Here is a 16,498-nt window from a genome sequence, read left to right on the forward strand (position 1 = left end):
GACGTTAAGAATATTATGAAGTGTGCTACAGAAATTTATTTACAATATGTGTGCTGTGTGCAGTTTAAACTACATATACGTCGACGTGGAAAACTACATGGACAATAACAACTAAATCGTCATGTATTGGAACTTATGTAGCTGAACAAAACTAAATTGAATCGTATATAAATAAATGCAAGCCCTTTAGCATGTGTTCATTACTGAAACAACTGGCACTATGTACTCAAATATTCTTGTGCAGTGTTGGAGCAGACGACATGCTGTTGGACAAAGCATCTATATAATTTAAAATATTAGCCGTCTGAAGAAGGTCATGGAAGCCCAAAACGTGTTATCGCACTAAAATAAAACATTTAAAAAGTAATAGTGGCCGGTTGCGTCATCATTAACGGCCGCAGAGTTCACAGGATCCTGCTTGGATAAAATAACGTTGTTATAAGAATCGAAGGAAAGACTTTAAAGGGAGATAATAGGTGGGAAGGCAGTGATGTAGGTTAGTTCCAAGGCATCCGTGTACACTATTGGAAGTAAAGAAAGCTTGGAAACAGAAGTTTAGGGAGAAGAAATAAAAATTTTGAGATTACCGATATCACTGTAGTTCTGCGATAAATAGAACAGAATTTGTAAGATTAATAAGTGTAATCGAGAGTGTGTTAAAAAGACGTTTTAAGATCAACAACAACAAAAGTTAAACAAGGGTAATGGAGTGTAGTTAAATTAATTTGGGTGAATCTGAGGGAATTAGAATAGGGAACAGAACACTAAAAGTAGAAGATAAGTTTTACTATTTGGGCAGCAGAGTAACAAATGGCAGTAGCAAAGAGGATACTACTATACTCCACTATCGGGCACTCTGGGTAAAGGACTCCACTTACGCCACAACCGGATGCAATGAGACTTTCCACTAAGCTAGAGCTGACAGATATGTATGGTTGACTGAAGTGTTTGCGTGGGGCTAAAAGCGTCCCATTTAAAGACTGGGTGACGAGAGAGGGATCACTTCCAAGTAATGAACGCCAGTTGATCAAAGACTTACCTGCATTCCCGACAAAAAGTGTTTGGCTTGGTTACAGCCATCTCGACAACTCCGGATGAAGATAAACGTCATAACAAATTATTAGTGGACTTCCACAAAAAAAACAGGGCATCCAATCTACTAGGAAACCGTGGTCAACTCTGGTGAAAGCCAGTGGTAAATCAAAGTTGGAATTCCCATGCTGTACACCAAACACCACTCAGGGAGGTTTCGACTGGCAAGACCGGGAGTTTTGGAATCCTGCAGACACTTGGTAGGTCTGGTTATCAGTGTCAATTGTCGATTGGACGAGATTGCATATTGGCCTAGCCATGACAATGACGATGGAACGTGAAATTTAGGTCCAGGAGGACAAACAGGGCAGAAATGAACATCAGAGTCGAGCAGGGGCAACAGCGGCGTGAAGATCGAGTCAATGGGGGTTCAGAGCTATAAGAAGAGGACTCGAGAACTGAGTGCTATGATTGGTGAGTGAGAAGTAGGGACTGAATATAAGCAATCAGTTGGAGTGATCAATAAGGCCTCGCAGTAAGTGATTTGCTTACTATTTTGGACCAACCCCTCAGACATTACCTTCCGAGGCATGGTAGTCTATTATTAACTCAGTTTTCAAACTTCAACTTAAATCTTTGGATTCATTCCAAAATCTATAATTTTTTATGTCTTCATTTTCCAATCCATGTCAGATGGACTTTATTGTGTTCCAATGCTTGAATCTTTAAGAATCCGACTGTGTATCCACCATCTTCCTCGCTGCCAAATATTATAGTGATACCGCCTCTGCAAGCTAATCATAGCAGAAAATCGGCACCATGTGCCAGGACAAAAAACCACGTCGATCAACGGACAGCAGTCTACCTGGAGAGGGTATTAGGTCGGTTGTCAAAAATTGAAGAAGTAAGGAGTTAAGGTGCATAGAGCGCAGATTTAAATACATTTACTTAGCATTTTTGAATTAATTTTCTATATTTTGGCACCTGGAATGGAACCATTTGGACACTAGTCCGCCAGTTCCATTGAATTCACTACTGCAGAAAATGCAGAATAGCAGTAACAATAGATTTTGTGAAAAAACGGTCGTATATTAATTTCAGATATCCGTTTAAGTATTAGGAAGTCTTCCTGAATGTATGTGGAGCTCAGCCTTATACTGTTATGAAATTTTGACGTTAAACAGCGCAGTCAAGACAAAAATAGAAGCTTCTAAAATGTACTACGGAAGAATGCTGAAGATTAATTGGGTATATTGGATAACTAGTGAAAAGGTACTTAATCGAATCAGGGAGAAAATTTATACCACAATTTGACTAAAAGAATGAGCTGTTTGATAGCAAGCATCCTGAGGCATCAAGAAATAATAATTTGGTGAAAGGTGGGAAATGAGAAGACCAAAATTTGTAGCGATGCTATGGCTAGATTAGGGCAAGCTGTTTCTTGTAGGTAGCGACTGTAGTATCTATGTAGAAATGAAGAGGCTCGCATAGGATAGGCTTGCATGGAGAGCTGCATCAAAGGAGTCTTTGGATTCAAGAGCAGAAGAAAAACTTTGTGGTAGCCTACTCCATGCACTGACAGAATCTGATGAGGAATGTTAAATTGGTCAGTCCTACTTTTTTTGTTTCTTTGCGTTTGTTTATGTTTCTAAATGTTCCCTAATTTCTTCCTAACTTCCAGGCTTGAGCGATTCTCACTACTCATTACTTCATTACTTCATGACTCTTCTGACCAATGCTTCTTGTTGTCTAATTTGTAATTCAGTACTAGCATTCGATGCCTAGAGGCATTCTGGTTCTACTAACGTGCACTTTTTATTGTAAATATTATCAGTTATTCCATATTCTTTGCAAATTTTTCTTTGTCGATTTCTTCTTCATTTTACTGTTTGGAAGATGCTGTACTGTACAGGATGTGCTACAATTTAGGATTACTCGTCCCCCATAAGGCATACAAGTAAAAAGAGAAAAAAACAATAAATAAAGTTTTTCTTGGCCCTGAGGAGTCCCGGCGTTAGATACGAACATAATGTACATAAGACAGCTTGGCTGGCCATGAGAGATACGAACACAATAAGGCAGTAACGGCTGCAATTCTTACTCCATCGGTGTGTGGATTTTGTAGACAGCTTGTGTGCATTTTATAGACAGCTCATAGCGTAATATGCGTGCTCACGTAATTAGAGCAGGCGAGTTAATGCACCAAAATTCAGTCTATATGAAGGACTAATGCCAAAGTAATTGAAGGGAGTTCATTTTAATTAAAGATGGTACGGACTTCGGCACTAATGATTATACAGGGTCGACAAGGTTCTGCATATGAGTAGCTTTATCAAAAAACTGCGTCTGAATGCGTCCATCTAAAAGTTGTGTTTGAATTGGCCTGGTTTTTTTGGATTGGAGGGAACACATCGGATCGCCTATTCCGAGAAAAAGTAGTTCCCACAGCCATCCTTACCAGGAGGAACAGCTCTGACTGTTCCTGCAGCTTTGTAGCGCAACGGGTGGGAAGACTTCCTGGCACTTGTGTTGGACAGCCTATGGTGGCACCAGTATGGTGATTTGTGTCAGAAAATGTTCTTCTTTCGATCTGGTATATCTTCATCGATAATTTGAACTCTACGGCTAGGTTCTTTGCTGATATACACTATTTTGTGGGTTTCTAAACCCAATCCTTCAGTCGATATTTAATTTTTCTCCCTCCGTTAGATCGTTTTCCACCTGGGCCCATGGAAAATCAAAATATTGCGTAAATTTGTCTGCTATGTTTTCAAGAATGTAGAATCCAGGCAACAGAAAAGAAATTCCTAAAATAAGTTAAGGGCTATACAATATAAGATAAAATAAGCAACGAACATATAAGAGCAGAATTGGGATATATGCTATAAATGAGAAGATCAAATCTAATCGACAAAGCTGGCTAGAACGTCAACAAAGAATGCCAGTTTCAAGACTACAAAACAAGCTTAAAATTTTAAACCTTTAAGTAAAAGATCTGTAGGAAGACCAAGAAAAAGATGGATCACATCTATGGTCTAGACCACGATGAAAAAAGAAGAGGAAGATTACTGGCTCATTAAATACTACACCAATCGACATATGATTACCATTACTGGATTTGTCATTTAACCTTCAGTATTAATCAATGAGTGGAAACATTGTTTATCAATTACATACTCTTCCTTGGTCAGGTACTCAACGACACAGTCGCTGAGGCCCTGACATGTGTGGGTGACACATCGTGGAAAAATTTCAGTTTCCAACTACATGTCCCAGAGTAGGTCAGCATTTACGGTGGCTGGCAGTCAGGTGTGCGACTTCCTGTTCGAGGTGGGTTACTGCTGGCCCCTCCAGTCTGATGCACCCTTCCATTACAAGGGTGAGTGCACCACTTTTCATTTCACTCCATCACACAAGAACCTGAAGTGTTTCTGTTCCTTTATAAATCAACATTTGGCATTCACTGTTTGATGCTTCTTGTATCATTTTCGGCGTCTTGTACTCTTCTGCAGTATGCTTTCAGGTCGCTCTTCCGTGTTTTATGACGCCATTTATCCACCATCCCTATTAGGTCGTCATCTCACGGTGTTCTTGAAATCCGGCGCAAGACCTTCCTTGTCCCATATCCTACCTACTCACGTGGTAATACGCGGTACCCAGGGGCAGACAATTCTTAAGGGTCTGACAGTACTGGCCCCACCAGAAATTTTGTGAAATAATTTTATTCTGTGTATTTTTTGAATATCGCTTAAAACAGTTTGAGTGACAGAGACCAGAGGTTTTCAGTCACAGTTTCTACCGCTCCGTTTTAGAGGCGTATGATGTTACTTTGAGCTGTCAGTAGCTGAGTTACTTCTTGCTTTTACTCCTCTTTCACCCCTCTCCTCCGCACATTCATCCACAATGACGAACCTGTTTTCCTTTCCTCATGCCGTTCATCCAACACAGGTGGCCTGTACTTCCTCTACACCTCCGCCCCCAAAAACTACAGTCAAAGTGACATGACCGAGCTTAGCTAAGGGCCTGCTGGACAGACCAGCTGACACATACTCACCTCTCCCTGCATCCCAACGAACTCTACTGTGTATGTCATGTTACCACGATCCTCTTCTTGCCCACCTGTCTGCACCTCTGCTCAATGTCTGGAGCCAGCTGGCTTCAGCCAGTAGCCCCTTAATGCACCGGGCAATACCCACTGCCACGAGTCTTGCTGCATTCCTGCACCCCCCCCCCCCTCATTCCCATTGCCAATTATCAATGGCCGAATTCCGAATTTTGGACCTGTGTGGTTGAAAGTCGAGTATTTTTACAGTTGTTTTAAAATGAATGAAGTAGATGGTTTGCTAAAAACGCTCTTTATTTTGTTAAGATGGACGAGAAGCCTGAAATCAAGAAGATATCTGCACATTAACCAAAAGATTTCTTAATGCGTCAATGTGATGGGAAGAAGAAGAGCACTTTCTGCAAACATTGTATTGGGAATGAGTGATGAAAACAAAATTTCTTTTGTTTCTATTGTGTGTTATTTGATTTTGGATCTAAAACATTTAAGTGAACGAACTCAGTAAGTGAGGAAAGTGGGCTACATTTAGAAAATTCTTGTAAACATAAAGTTTTTGGCATCATTAAAATTGCAGTTCTGATTGATTAAGCGGATAAAATGTCAACTCAAAAACATAATGAATTATTTGCGAAGAATAGACATTAATATGTACAGGGGTTAACGTTTTATGGAACTCATGTGATAGGACTGAAGGGCCACAAAGAAAAACAGAAGACAGCTACACGTGGCATTTTCTTAGGTATCTATCTTCTAGGAAACTTGACAGTGCTTAGATGATCACTTAAGGAACTCTAGTATTTACGTCTGAGAATATATGTCACAAATTATACAAAATGAACTATTACACTATATGTATCAAGTTTGCATTGAAGAACTGATTGAGGACATGCTACCTTTGTTTGCTGGCAAATAAGACAACTGATATTACGTGAAAAAGTCAGTTTGTCATTATTCTGCGGTATGTTAACAGGAAGAAACCTGTTGGAAGATTCCTTCCCTTAACAAATGTTAATGATAGAGCAGCACGTGCACTTACAAGGGAATGGCCCAGTCCAACATGTGAGAACCCACCTCGAAATCCTTTCTGCAGAAGAATACAGTGAAAGAAATGCCCTATCACAATTTTGGTTGCTACGACGCACAGCAAACATTTAAAAAAAATGGTTGAAGTTACTCGTTTTTGTCCTACGAAGAACCGCATATGACGGCGGTATGTACAGCCATTCCCGCCTAGAGCGCTATCGGCCGTGACAAGAAAGCAAAGCGCGGAATAGTGCTAATATCCAGAGCGACATAAGCGAATTTGAAGCACGTAACCACACAAAAAATGCCATGCATCATTAATGTTTTCAATAATAGGCAGTTCTTATCGACAGCTAAATTGTTGCATATGTAATTCTCACCTAGGTGACTAGATGGATCAGACAATGTAGGATGTTATATTACGGATGACTTACTGAAAGGAAATATTTGTTACACATACCTAAGCCTGTCCGGCTAGCCACGCGGTCCGACGTGCTGCTCCCCGAGTGGGAAGGAGTGCCAGTTCCCAGCACGAATCCGCCCAGCGGAGTAGTGTCGAGGTCTGGTGTGCCGACCAGTCTGTGAATGGTTTTTAAGTCGGTTTTCCATCTCCCTCAGCGAACGCAGGTTGGTTCTTCCTATTCCACCTCAGTTACACTATGTCAGCGATTGCTGCACAAACACTGTCTCCACATACGTGTACACCGTTACTCTACCACGCAAACATTTGGGGTTACACTTGTCTTCTATGAGACGTTCCCAGGGGGTCCATTGTGGGCTAAACCGCACAATAACCCTGGATTCGATGAGGGGCGACGATGGGGTAGGTGGACTCCTGTGGCCTGTTGTGGGGTTGTGAACGACGGAGGGCTACGATGGGACGAAGCTTCTCGTTTGTAGGTCCCCGTTTTAATACACAATACACACACACACACATACCTAATTTTGTAACAATTCCTGTAGGACAGTTCTTACGGTAATTTCTGAATAATGTGTACTTTAGTAACACACAGTGAAGGTTAACTGAAGTTGTTATAAAATGACTGAGGATGTATGCAAAATTTAGTTTACTAACAACTCTTACTTTCCCAAAACGGAGGCAGACACAAATTATGCTAAACAAGTTATGGATTGAATATGGTAAACAACCAACAGTTGATTTAAGAGTACAATGGACAAGGATCTTGGGAAGCAGAAGTTAGTCAAGTACATTGGCCCTAAAAATGTGAATAACGCAATCTGAATTGATCTGACACTGAGCAGACTTTGACTGATTAAATCCACTGTGGTTTCACTACATAGGTGCAGCTGAGAGCAAGTGGTGATTGAGATTTGTACTCCCTGACAAGGCCGGAGCAGCAGTACATTATACGTTTGCTTCGTGCAGTGATGTAGATGGGGAGATGTATGTGGCGGAGGTGAGGCGTGAGGCGGCACCAGTGAGTCGATCGCAGCCACGAAAGAAATGCGAAAATCTCACGGTCTAGTGATCAGGCAGACGGATCGCAATTTACTCTCTACCAGACCCCTGAAATCATGGTTGAATCACACCAAGGACTAATTTTGCTCAGTCATACGACAGCACATAAGGATACCAAACGTCAAGACTGGAAAACCAAAAACGAATAAGTGTGCCCTCGGCAAAAGAGTAGTCTGAGACGTTTGAAGTTACACTGTCGGTACAGTAAGAACTTCAACACAGGCTCTCCAGTCTACCTACTCGCAAGAGAAGTCAGTGTTAGGGCAGGTCCCAAGCACCAACCACACATGCCAGAGCATCGACCAGCAGTCTCCTTACCACATCAAAGTTCCGCACTCGAGTGCTTTGCGCCTCTCCAGCATAAAAAATCCGTTTTCCTGCAAAGTACATGAACGACACCGCCCTCACGCCGTCTTGAGCCAATCATAGGGCTCTAGAGGCGCTAAGTCTCCCCTCCCACATGACAGCACAAACTCATATCAAGCCAGAACAAGTTACCAAACGTGAGTCTCTGGAAAAAAAAGGAAACAGACAATTACTGGGTTTTTTAAGGTTTTTGCAGAGCAGGAAGATTTTCTCTGGAGTTGTGTAGCTTCCCAAACTAACAAGCGAACAGATACAATCTTAAAAACCGTTATCTAAATCGCCTGAACCTTGTAGCTGGTTAATCCCAGCTGTGAAGTGTAATAAAGATTTTATCTCTAAATGTTTCTCAGATACTGGGGTTTCTTATACAACTGGGGCAGCCAATGGAAGTGGGTCACAGGCCTATTTGCAGTATTTGCGAACAAGAAAACTTGTGAATTTTTATTCTGCGTTGCTCTGCACACAATTTGCGGTTTACAGCTCCACTGTGTACATTCCTTCATTCGGTCACTTCCAGCCCAGGCTTCAGCTAGCACCAATGCAGGTATCATGGCATTGTCTTGCTGGAGACCTGTCTCGACGAGGGGCTGCTCTGTCTGCTCTGTACGGCTGTGGGCCTCTCCAGCAAGATTTTCTGAATGATGGGCTAACTGCGAATTGCTTCAAACTCCCAACATGCCATTTCTATGAGCTAAGAACCATAAAAATACTAAGCCATGTATGGCTCATATTCATCCCATTAATTTTCTGTTATATTCTATATGGTAGAGTGGCCTCGTTTTCTTATTCCATTTACTGGCGTCAATAACTTCCTGCCTTACTTGCCTGTGAGTGGCAGCAGCAGTGCGTATCGATAAACGCACTGTTGTACCATCTCTAAAGCGACTGATAATATCTCTGGGTCACTGTGTATTGGGTAGTCAGTGAGAGGGGACGCACCAGCAGTGTAGTCGCGGCGGAGCAGCAGTCATGGATGGACCATCAGTTCGGTCGGTCAGTTGGTGTCGAGCAGCAAGCAAGCCTCTGTCGCCTGGAGTCAGGCTTGAATGGCAAGTGGCGTGCATGCACGGTTGGAGTTGAGGTGCTGCTTGCAAATGCGACAAAGTTCGTCGCCCACCGATCTTGGACATGAAAGTTGAATCCTCACTTAACTTACTATCAAGCCTCAACTGTTTACGTTTCTTCGTTTGATCCTGGTTGTCCCTTTTGGGACATTGCCGTGAGCAACAACGTGTGTGTATTTAAGACGGCTAAGATTCCAGCCGTCTTCCTGTGAAATTTAACTTAATTTATTCCCTGTTATTGAACTTTACCAGCGGTATCTTCTGCCTTGGGGCCGTTGATGTTCTGGTTGCCTGCCACTATCGTTGACGTAATTTTAGGCAGTGTATTTTCCTCGTCATGTTGTTGCTGTCCAGCACGGCGTGTAGTTCGACAGCTGAGGTGTTGTTGGGCGTTGTGGGCGCCAATATTCTGTGTGTCGTGTATTGAAGTCTTGTGGTCGTTTTGCTGGTTGCATGGAGCGTACTGATTTGGTTGATTGGTCGGTCAGCTGTCTGTCGGTTGGGTTGCCTACAGATTAAGAAGTCGTTCGACAGGCTGTCTGTCTCACATAAATGGGTGTTAGTGTTACAATCTCAGGCCGACCCTTCTGAGCCCCGTTCCTTGTCTGTTGTGTAGTAATTTCCTTGTTTGGAATTTAGTTAATTAATGTTCTTGTCTTGCACTTAAGGCATGAGATTGTTATATCTTTATATAGGGTCTTCAGCCGAATTTTAGTGGAGAGGTTTTAAGTTAAGGCCTTCTGCCGTTTGGATTGAAACTCTTTCTAGCCGTTAAAGATATTTTGTTGATATGTGGCCTTCAGCTGAGTATTAATATCTCTGAATTTAATGTCCTTGTGTTGCCCTTAAGGTATGAGATTGTTATTCTTTATTTTACATGAAATGTTTTAAATTACGGTCTTCTGACCTTTAAAATTGAAACTCTTCTTCTAGGGCTTAAGCCGTTAAATTATTTGTTGGTTAGCGGCCTTCAGCCGAGTTTTAATATCTCTTAAAATAATCTTCTTCTCTTGCTCTTAAGGCATAAGATTGTTATGGTTTTGAATGGGGCCTTCAACCCAATTTGCATGAAATGTTTTAAGATAAGGTCTTCTGCCGTTTGATTGAAACTCCTCTTATTACTTGATATGCAACCTTCACCCTAGTTCCATTAAAATTAAATTGCTAATGCCTTCAGCCGATTAGATTGAAGATTTAGAAAATATTCATGGATGAAACCTCAAGAAGGACCCTATATTTCAATTTTGCTTAAGCCTTGTAATCGATTAAATTTCGAGTGTTTGGCATCCTTGTTGTAATATTGTGTGTTGATAAATAAAGTTTGTATGTTGAGTGCAACTGACAGGAACTCATTTTGGCCCCTTTCCACAACCTAACCAGGTCTGTCCTGCTAGCCCATGCATTTCAAATACCTAGTGCTTTTAGCGCCCTACCAGGCTCCATCATCGTCTGCTCAATCTGTTAACTTTCTAGAGTTATTTTTAATAATTTTCCTCATACGAAAAATATGTGAGAGAGTAATTTGTCCTCTCTCGACATTCCTTGTTTATTCCCCACAGTCGTCGCAATAAAACGAGGTGACACTTGAATGACGATGTCAAGCATTTTCTTACATCAGGCACACCTGAAAAAAGAAAAATTAATGCTTTCAGGCACGCCACAGTACTAATTTAAATATACAGAATTTCAGTGGAGTAAGAAATAGTCCTGGCCGTTGCTTTGCTTGCTGTGCTGCATAACTATCATACTTAAAGGTATTCATAAAATACGCAAATGCAAACTGATAATGCACAAAGAATTAAATTTAAGAAAACTGTTTTCCTGACAAACCTCAAATGACAAGCAGCTGTCGGAAATTATATTGTCCGACAGTTTTCTTGAAAATACGTTTCATAGTGAAAAACTTTTTTATTCAGATTAAAATTGGGTGTGCCGTGTAGAGTCCGAATTATATCGCCTCTCGGGGTAGGCGTGCGGTCTTTGGTGCCTTGTCACTGTTCGCGTGGCTTTCCCTGTCGGAAGTTGGGCATGGGTGTGTGTTTTGTCCATAGTGTAAGTTAGTTTAAGTTAGGTGAAGTAATGTCTAAGCCCAGGGACCAATGACCTCAGTAGTTCGGTCCCATAGAACTTAGCACAAATTTCCAAATTTCCAAATCATATCACCAGTCTTTTCGTCATGCTTCTGAAAGAGAGATGTATTGTTATATCGAGACCAAGGGTTCAACAAAAGCAATTAATTAATTTCTGCAACTGGTTAGAAATCGTTTCAAATAAAATATAGAACATTTATCTTTCCCATTTTCTCCAGTTTTGATAGGCTGATTGTAAGATTTTTCTCACTGAACAGTACTATTTATTTTTGGTCCTAATGTGACTTGAGGTCCAAGAATGCAGATGCAGTGTTGCAGATACAGTAATCCACTCATACTTGTCAGTGTTGTATATGAATGTGTCATAGCATTAATCATTAAATGCGTATTTAGACTTTCTCAGCGAATTTATATGACGACGTTTTCTCGGGTTATCATCCGAGTCAAGGCGTCGATCTGCTTCTCATCTTAAGGTGGAGTTCGGATTCTTTCGCTGTCGCTGCCGCTCCATTGGAGACCTTTTTTTATTCGGCATGTTGAGTAGTGTAAGCATAAAATGCTACAGCGTTGGCTGTAATTGATGTGTCGACAGAAGTGCCGACACAGTGTGATTTGAGGGAACCGCAATGCACGCTATAAACACACGAAGGATGGCGTGAGGTCTGAAACAGGATACGTAATGAATGCTATAAAGAAAAGTACGTAGCTTTTGGAATACTTAACTTTAATCCATCCTTGTTGTATACATCGTTCTTGATGAGACATGCTTTATACGATAAGTATCAATTGCTATGTAAGGCTAATGGCGCCTTGCTAGGTCGTAGCCATGGACTTAGCTGAAGGCTATTCTAACTTTCTGCTCGGCAAAGGAGCGAGGCTTCGTCAGTGTAGTCGCTAGCAAAGTCGTCCGTACAACTGGGGCGAGTGCTAGTCCGTCTCTCGAGACCTGCCGTGTGGTGGCGCTCGGTCTGCGATCACTAACAGTGGCGACACGCGGGTCCGACATGTACTAATGGACCGCGGCCGATTTAAAGCTACCACCTAGCAAGTGTGGTGTCTGGCGGTGACACCACAGTAATATTGATGGTTTATTGACAACAAAATCTATTTTCACTTATACGGACGTTGTACACACAGCACTCTATAGAGTCGCCAATCAATAAAACGCTTTTCCTGCTGTTCCTGTGGGAAAGAAAAGAAAGAACCTTACCTATACGAATTGTCCTTGGGTGATGTGGTGATTATTCTCGCAGCAGGTCAGAACGGATTTGTGATGCGATGCACGACTCAAATCCGTGCTCATCAGCTTGGTGCGCAGAGCACGAGACACATGCAAGACAAGGAGAGTCTACTAGCCGAACTCGAGCACTTGTGAAAAATATTTCACAAGAAGCGGCTATTCTGAGACGCAGATAAGACGCGCTTTCGAACTGAACAAGTGGAACAGAAAAGACGTACTTGAAGAAGACATTTAGCGCTTAACGTTCCTTTCGTATGCTGGGCCGTCCACGGCAATGATAACCAGGATATTAGAACAGAGCAACATTAAAATCATCTCTCGCTCATTGGCCAAACTCAAGAAGTGAAGGACACGTGGAGTCTACAGCATCAGCTGCGAGTGTGCAAACGATCTGTCAGATGCAGCGATGTATATCGCAGCGCTGCTGGGAATACGTAAGAAGCGTTCCTCAGGGCAAACGGAGAAGTCTCCTGAGGCTGAACACAGACTCAAGGAAAATAATACGTTTGATTTCGAACAAGCAAAGCTGCTGTGCAAGACGAACGGAGTCTGGGATTCGACCTTTAAAGAAGCTGTGGAGGTACCTGTCCATGATAACGTTGTCAACCGAGACAGCGGTTTCCAAAATAACACTTCATGGGATACAGCGAGAACAAAAATACAAGAACACTCCGATGCGGAACTTGCTAAGGCAGCTGACGGAATGAACAGACCCCACCAGGACATGACGCCTGCACCCGCCAGCAAGCAGGGAGCCCCCACCACCACCGGACGCGACTCTCCCCCGTCCCCCTCCTCCACCCCCTCCCCCAACACGGGCCGCCATACCCCTCCCGGAGGCTCGCGATTGGTTCTACCGGCGCAGACTAGGCACAGGAGCTTGCTGTCCAGCGGCTATAAGGAACTGTACAGGACACGAACGCGACACTGCCTGAAGATGAAAATAGGAAAACTGCCGAAACGTTGTAGCAGTACGACACCTTCCTGGCTAATAAACTGGGAAGATATAATCATCGATAGTCTTTTTCCAGCTTCAAATGGTAAACTGCGGTTTGACCGCAGTTCTTTCACCAAATCTGACTGATCGGCGTTAGACACAGGAGCTTTGGGAATAACAGCAAGTATTGTCTTAACGTCAGCTATGAATTAATATCATCGACCCCCCCCCCCCCTTACTTTTACTTGAAGTAAACTTCGTTATTCCACAAGTTCCTATACTGCATGATTTGTTGAATCTACTTAATCAGGTCTAAGAAGGCTTGAAATTAGATATGTTAATCTCAGTTGCTAACTGGAGGGCCCAATCTCGTAGATCTCCATTGGTAATGGTGCATTCCCTCTCACGAGCAGCTCTACACTGTTCGTACCTGAAGAAACTCCTCTAAACAACTGTTGTTCATAGAATGAACTTGCACTTGCCCGCGAAAGGCAAAGGTCCCGAGTTCGAGTCTCGGTCCAGCCAACAGTTTTAATCTGCCAGGAAGTTTCAACTGTTGTTCATGTTATTTATTCACGTTTATGGGTTTATATTCGTTATTAATGGTGGGTAGTGAAACTTTGTGGCCACACTGTACTGTAAATCTTTCGGATAGTTTTCCTTCACGGTTATGAAAGTTTCATTTTGACGTGTATTTATTACTTCGCGTAAATTTTTCTCCCATTTACGGAGTTGACAGTCAGATTTTGAAGCAAAACCGGGTCTGCACAGTGATTAACGTTAAGTGTTAAACACAATACATTTTAAATTCAGGTTTATCTCCATTGTTAACAATTACGGTACCACAAAAGCAAGTGATAATTGTCATCGATATTAAATGAGTTGCAAGTTTTTGTGAACAGTAACTGCGGTCAGCTGTTTCATAGAACTTATTAACGAAAATTGTTTCGCTTTACAAATTACGATTGCGTCGAGTGACTTACGGGTGCGCCGCCAACCGAGGATGTTAGGCATGCACAGCCCGCTACGTCTCCAGTAGGAGTGTATATTTTTCCAGCCGCCTGGCGAGCTAAGATTTTGGTGCTTTTCAAAACTTTTCAAAAAAATACTTGGAGCGCGTCTTAGAAGCTAAAATTTTGACAAGGTCTTTCTTTCGGTGTATTCCTCCTGTGTAAAAGGTTTTAGGGAATTTTTCGACTTGTAAGATTGGGCCTTTCCCTTGTTAGTGATGTTCTGGAAAGAAGTCAGACTTTTCAGCGTTCAAGAAAAGCTCATTACTCAGGCATACGATGGCACCCCAGAGGTGGTTGCATACAGACTAGCATGCAGAGTATTTTTCCACATGCCAAGTAAGTTTACTGTTACCCACACCAAATGAATTTCGTTACTCAAAACGCTTCTAGTAAAAACATAAACTATGTTAGGTTGTTCTTTGAAAATATATCATGATTTATAACACTTTTCTCTTCATCGCCGAAGCTAAGCACGGACGCTCAGCAGTAATAAAACTCAATCCGTTTCTTCAGCTATGTGCAACTTCCAGTCTCACGTTGTAAATAACGCTCACGAAAGAAAATACACTTATTGCAATGTTTTGATATGTTTGAGGAAGAGAATATTTGTGGTGATATTACAATAACAGAATCTTCTGCTTTAAGAAGTTTTCCACAAAATCCAGACCTTTTTGTTCCTTCTAAATTTTTTCTATAAGGTTACGGAACATACTGATATTTTGTGTAACACAGTTCAGATGCAGAGTGCAAATGCCGTTACTGCATCCAAAACATTACGTCATTTTGAGTCAGCTGTTCCTGAAATATAAAGTATCAAGTTTCCGAACACGAACGTTTTGTTTCTTCACGAAAACGATCCGAATGTAGCACTGAACTTAATCTGACAGCATAAGCCAAAGACGTGGGTGACATTGGGACCAACCAACTGGAAAGTAGATACCAAAACTTTCATGTATTTAGTAGTTCGATTGACTGAGAGAACATTTCCCCTCCGTTTTACTCATTATGTTTCCATTAAGTCACCACTCGTTTATTTTCCACTTTAAACTGAAAAATTAACTCTCAGCGATTTATTTTTGTTATGTCCTAGCCAGTAATGCCACCCGAGCCCGCTGCCCAAAGGTTGGCAGCATCAAAGTCCGGACGCCGTCCACATAAGCAGCGCCAGCGAGACAGCAAATCGCCGCAAGTCTGCGCGCGCCACCGCTGGCTTCTGGCTTCTTAAGCGCTGGAGTCGCGAGCGCTAACACAGTTCTGTATTCGCCGCTCAGTTGTATACTCGCCACCGAATTGTGTACTTGCTAGTCAGTTGTGTGTTCATCGCAGCAGAGTTGTTGTTTGTCGTCAGCCGACGCTGACCTAGCCGCTCCGACTTGAACTAGACAGATTTCCGTAGACACGGAGTTCACGACCTTGTTTCTGTATCTTCGTGAATAAAGATAAGTACCGACTTTTATTTAATCTGAGTGTTTGGGCTTTCATCTTTCTGTTCACTGTTCCAGCGGACCGGTCGGCCCGCTATTAAAAGTGTGGCGGTGACTTCGTAAGCCATTTCTACAGCCAAGTGTTTGTCGCTACGAACACCGCCACAAAAACTTTAGTGATGCATTTCAAAGCATTACACTGATCTGTAGTCTGTTCACTTTGCTTGTGGAACTTTCCTACGTCCACTGAAGTATACAAAAATTTGTAAAGTACACTAACTACACCCGTTTCAACAGCAGAAGCACAGAGCAGTTTCAGCACTTTAAAAACATTTAAAACTCTCCCCATAAGTAGTATTGGTCACGAAATGCTGAACTCACTGGTTGTTTGTTCCATTCGTAAGGAGGATATTAGCGAAATTCCAAACAACAAGAGAATAATTGATATATTTGCCAGTAAAAAGAATAGGCGAACAAAGTCATTGTATAAGTAACCTGCCAGCACAGAGACCTGCTCAGTTAACGTGTTAGCAAGAGAAAATATGAAACCACTCCTAACCAAGGTTTCTCGGAGTTTTTTTTCCCTTGACCGCAAGGCAATAGCTTGGAGTGTCCCCAGTATTACTCTCAGGAGGAATTCAATGCTTCCTCACAGAGTTACATCATTTTTCTTTTTAGGCCACGATTGCAATACAGAAACACATTTAGAACATGTACAAACATCGGCAGGAGGAGAGCTGGCGAAGTTCGGATCGTGCCCAACAAG

The sequence above is a fragment of the Schistocerca americana genome, chromosome 3 (genome assembly GCF_021461395.2).
Source record: "Schistocerca americana isolate TAMUIC-IGC-003095 chromosome 3, iqSchAmer2.1, whole genome shotgun sequence".
Classification (NCBI taxonomy): domain Eukaryota; kingdom Metazoa; phylum Arthropoda; class Insecta; order Orthoptera; family Acrididae; genus Schistocerca; species Schistocerca americana.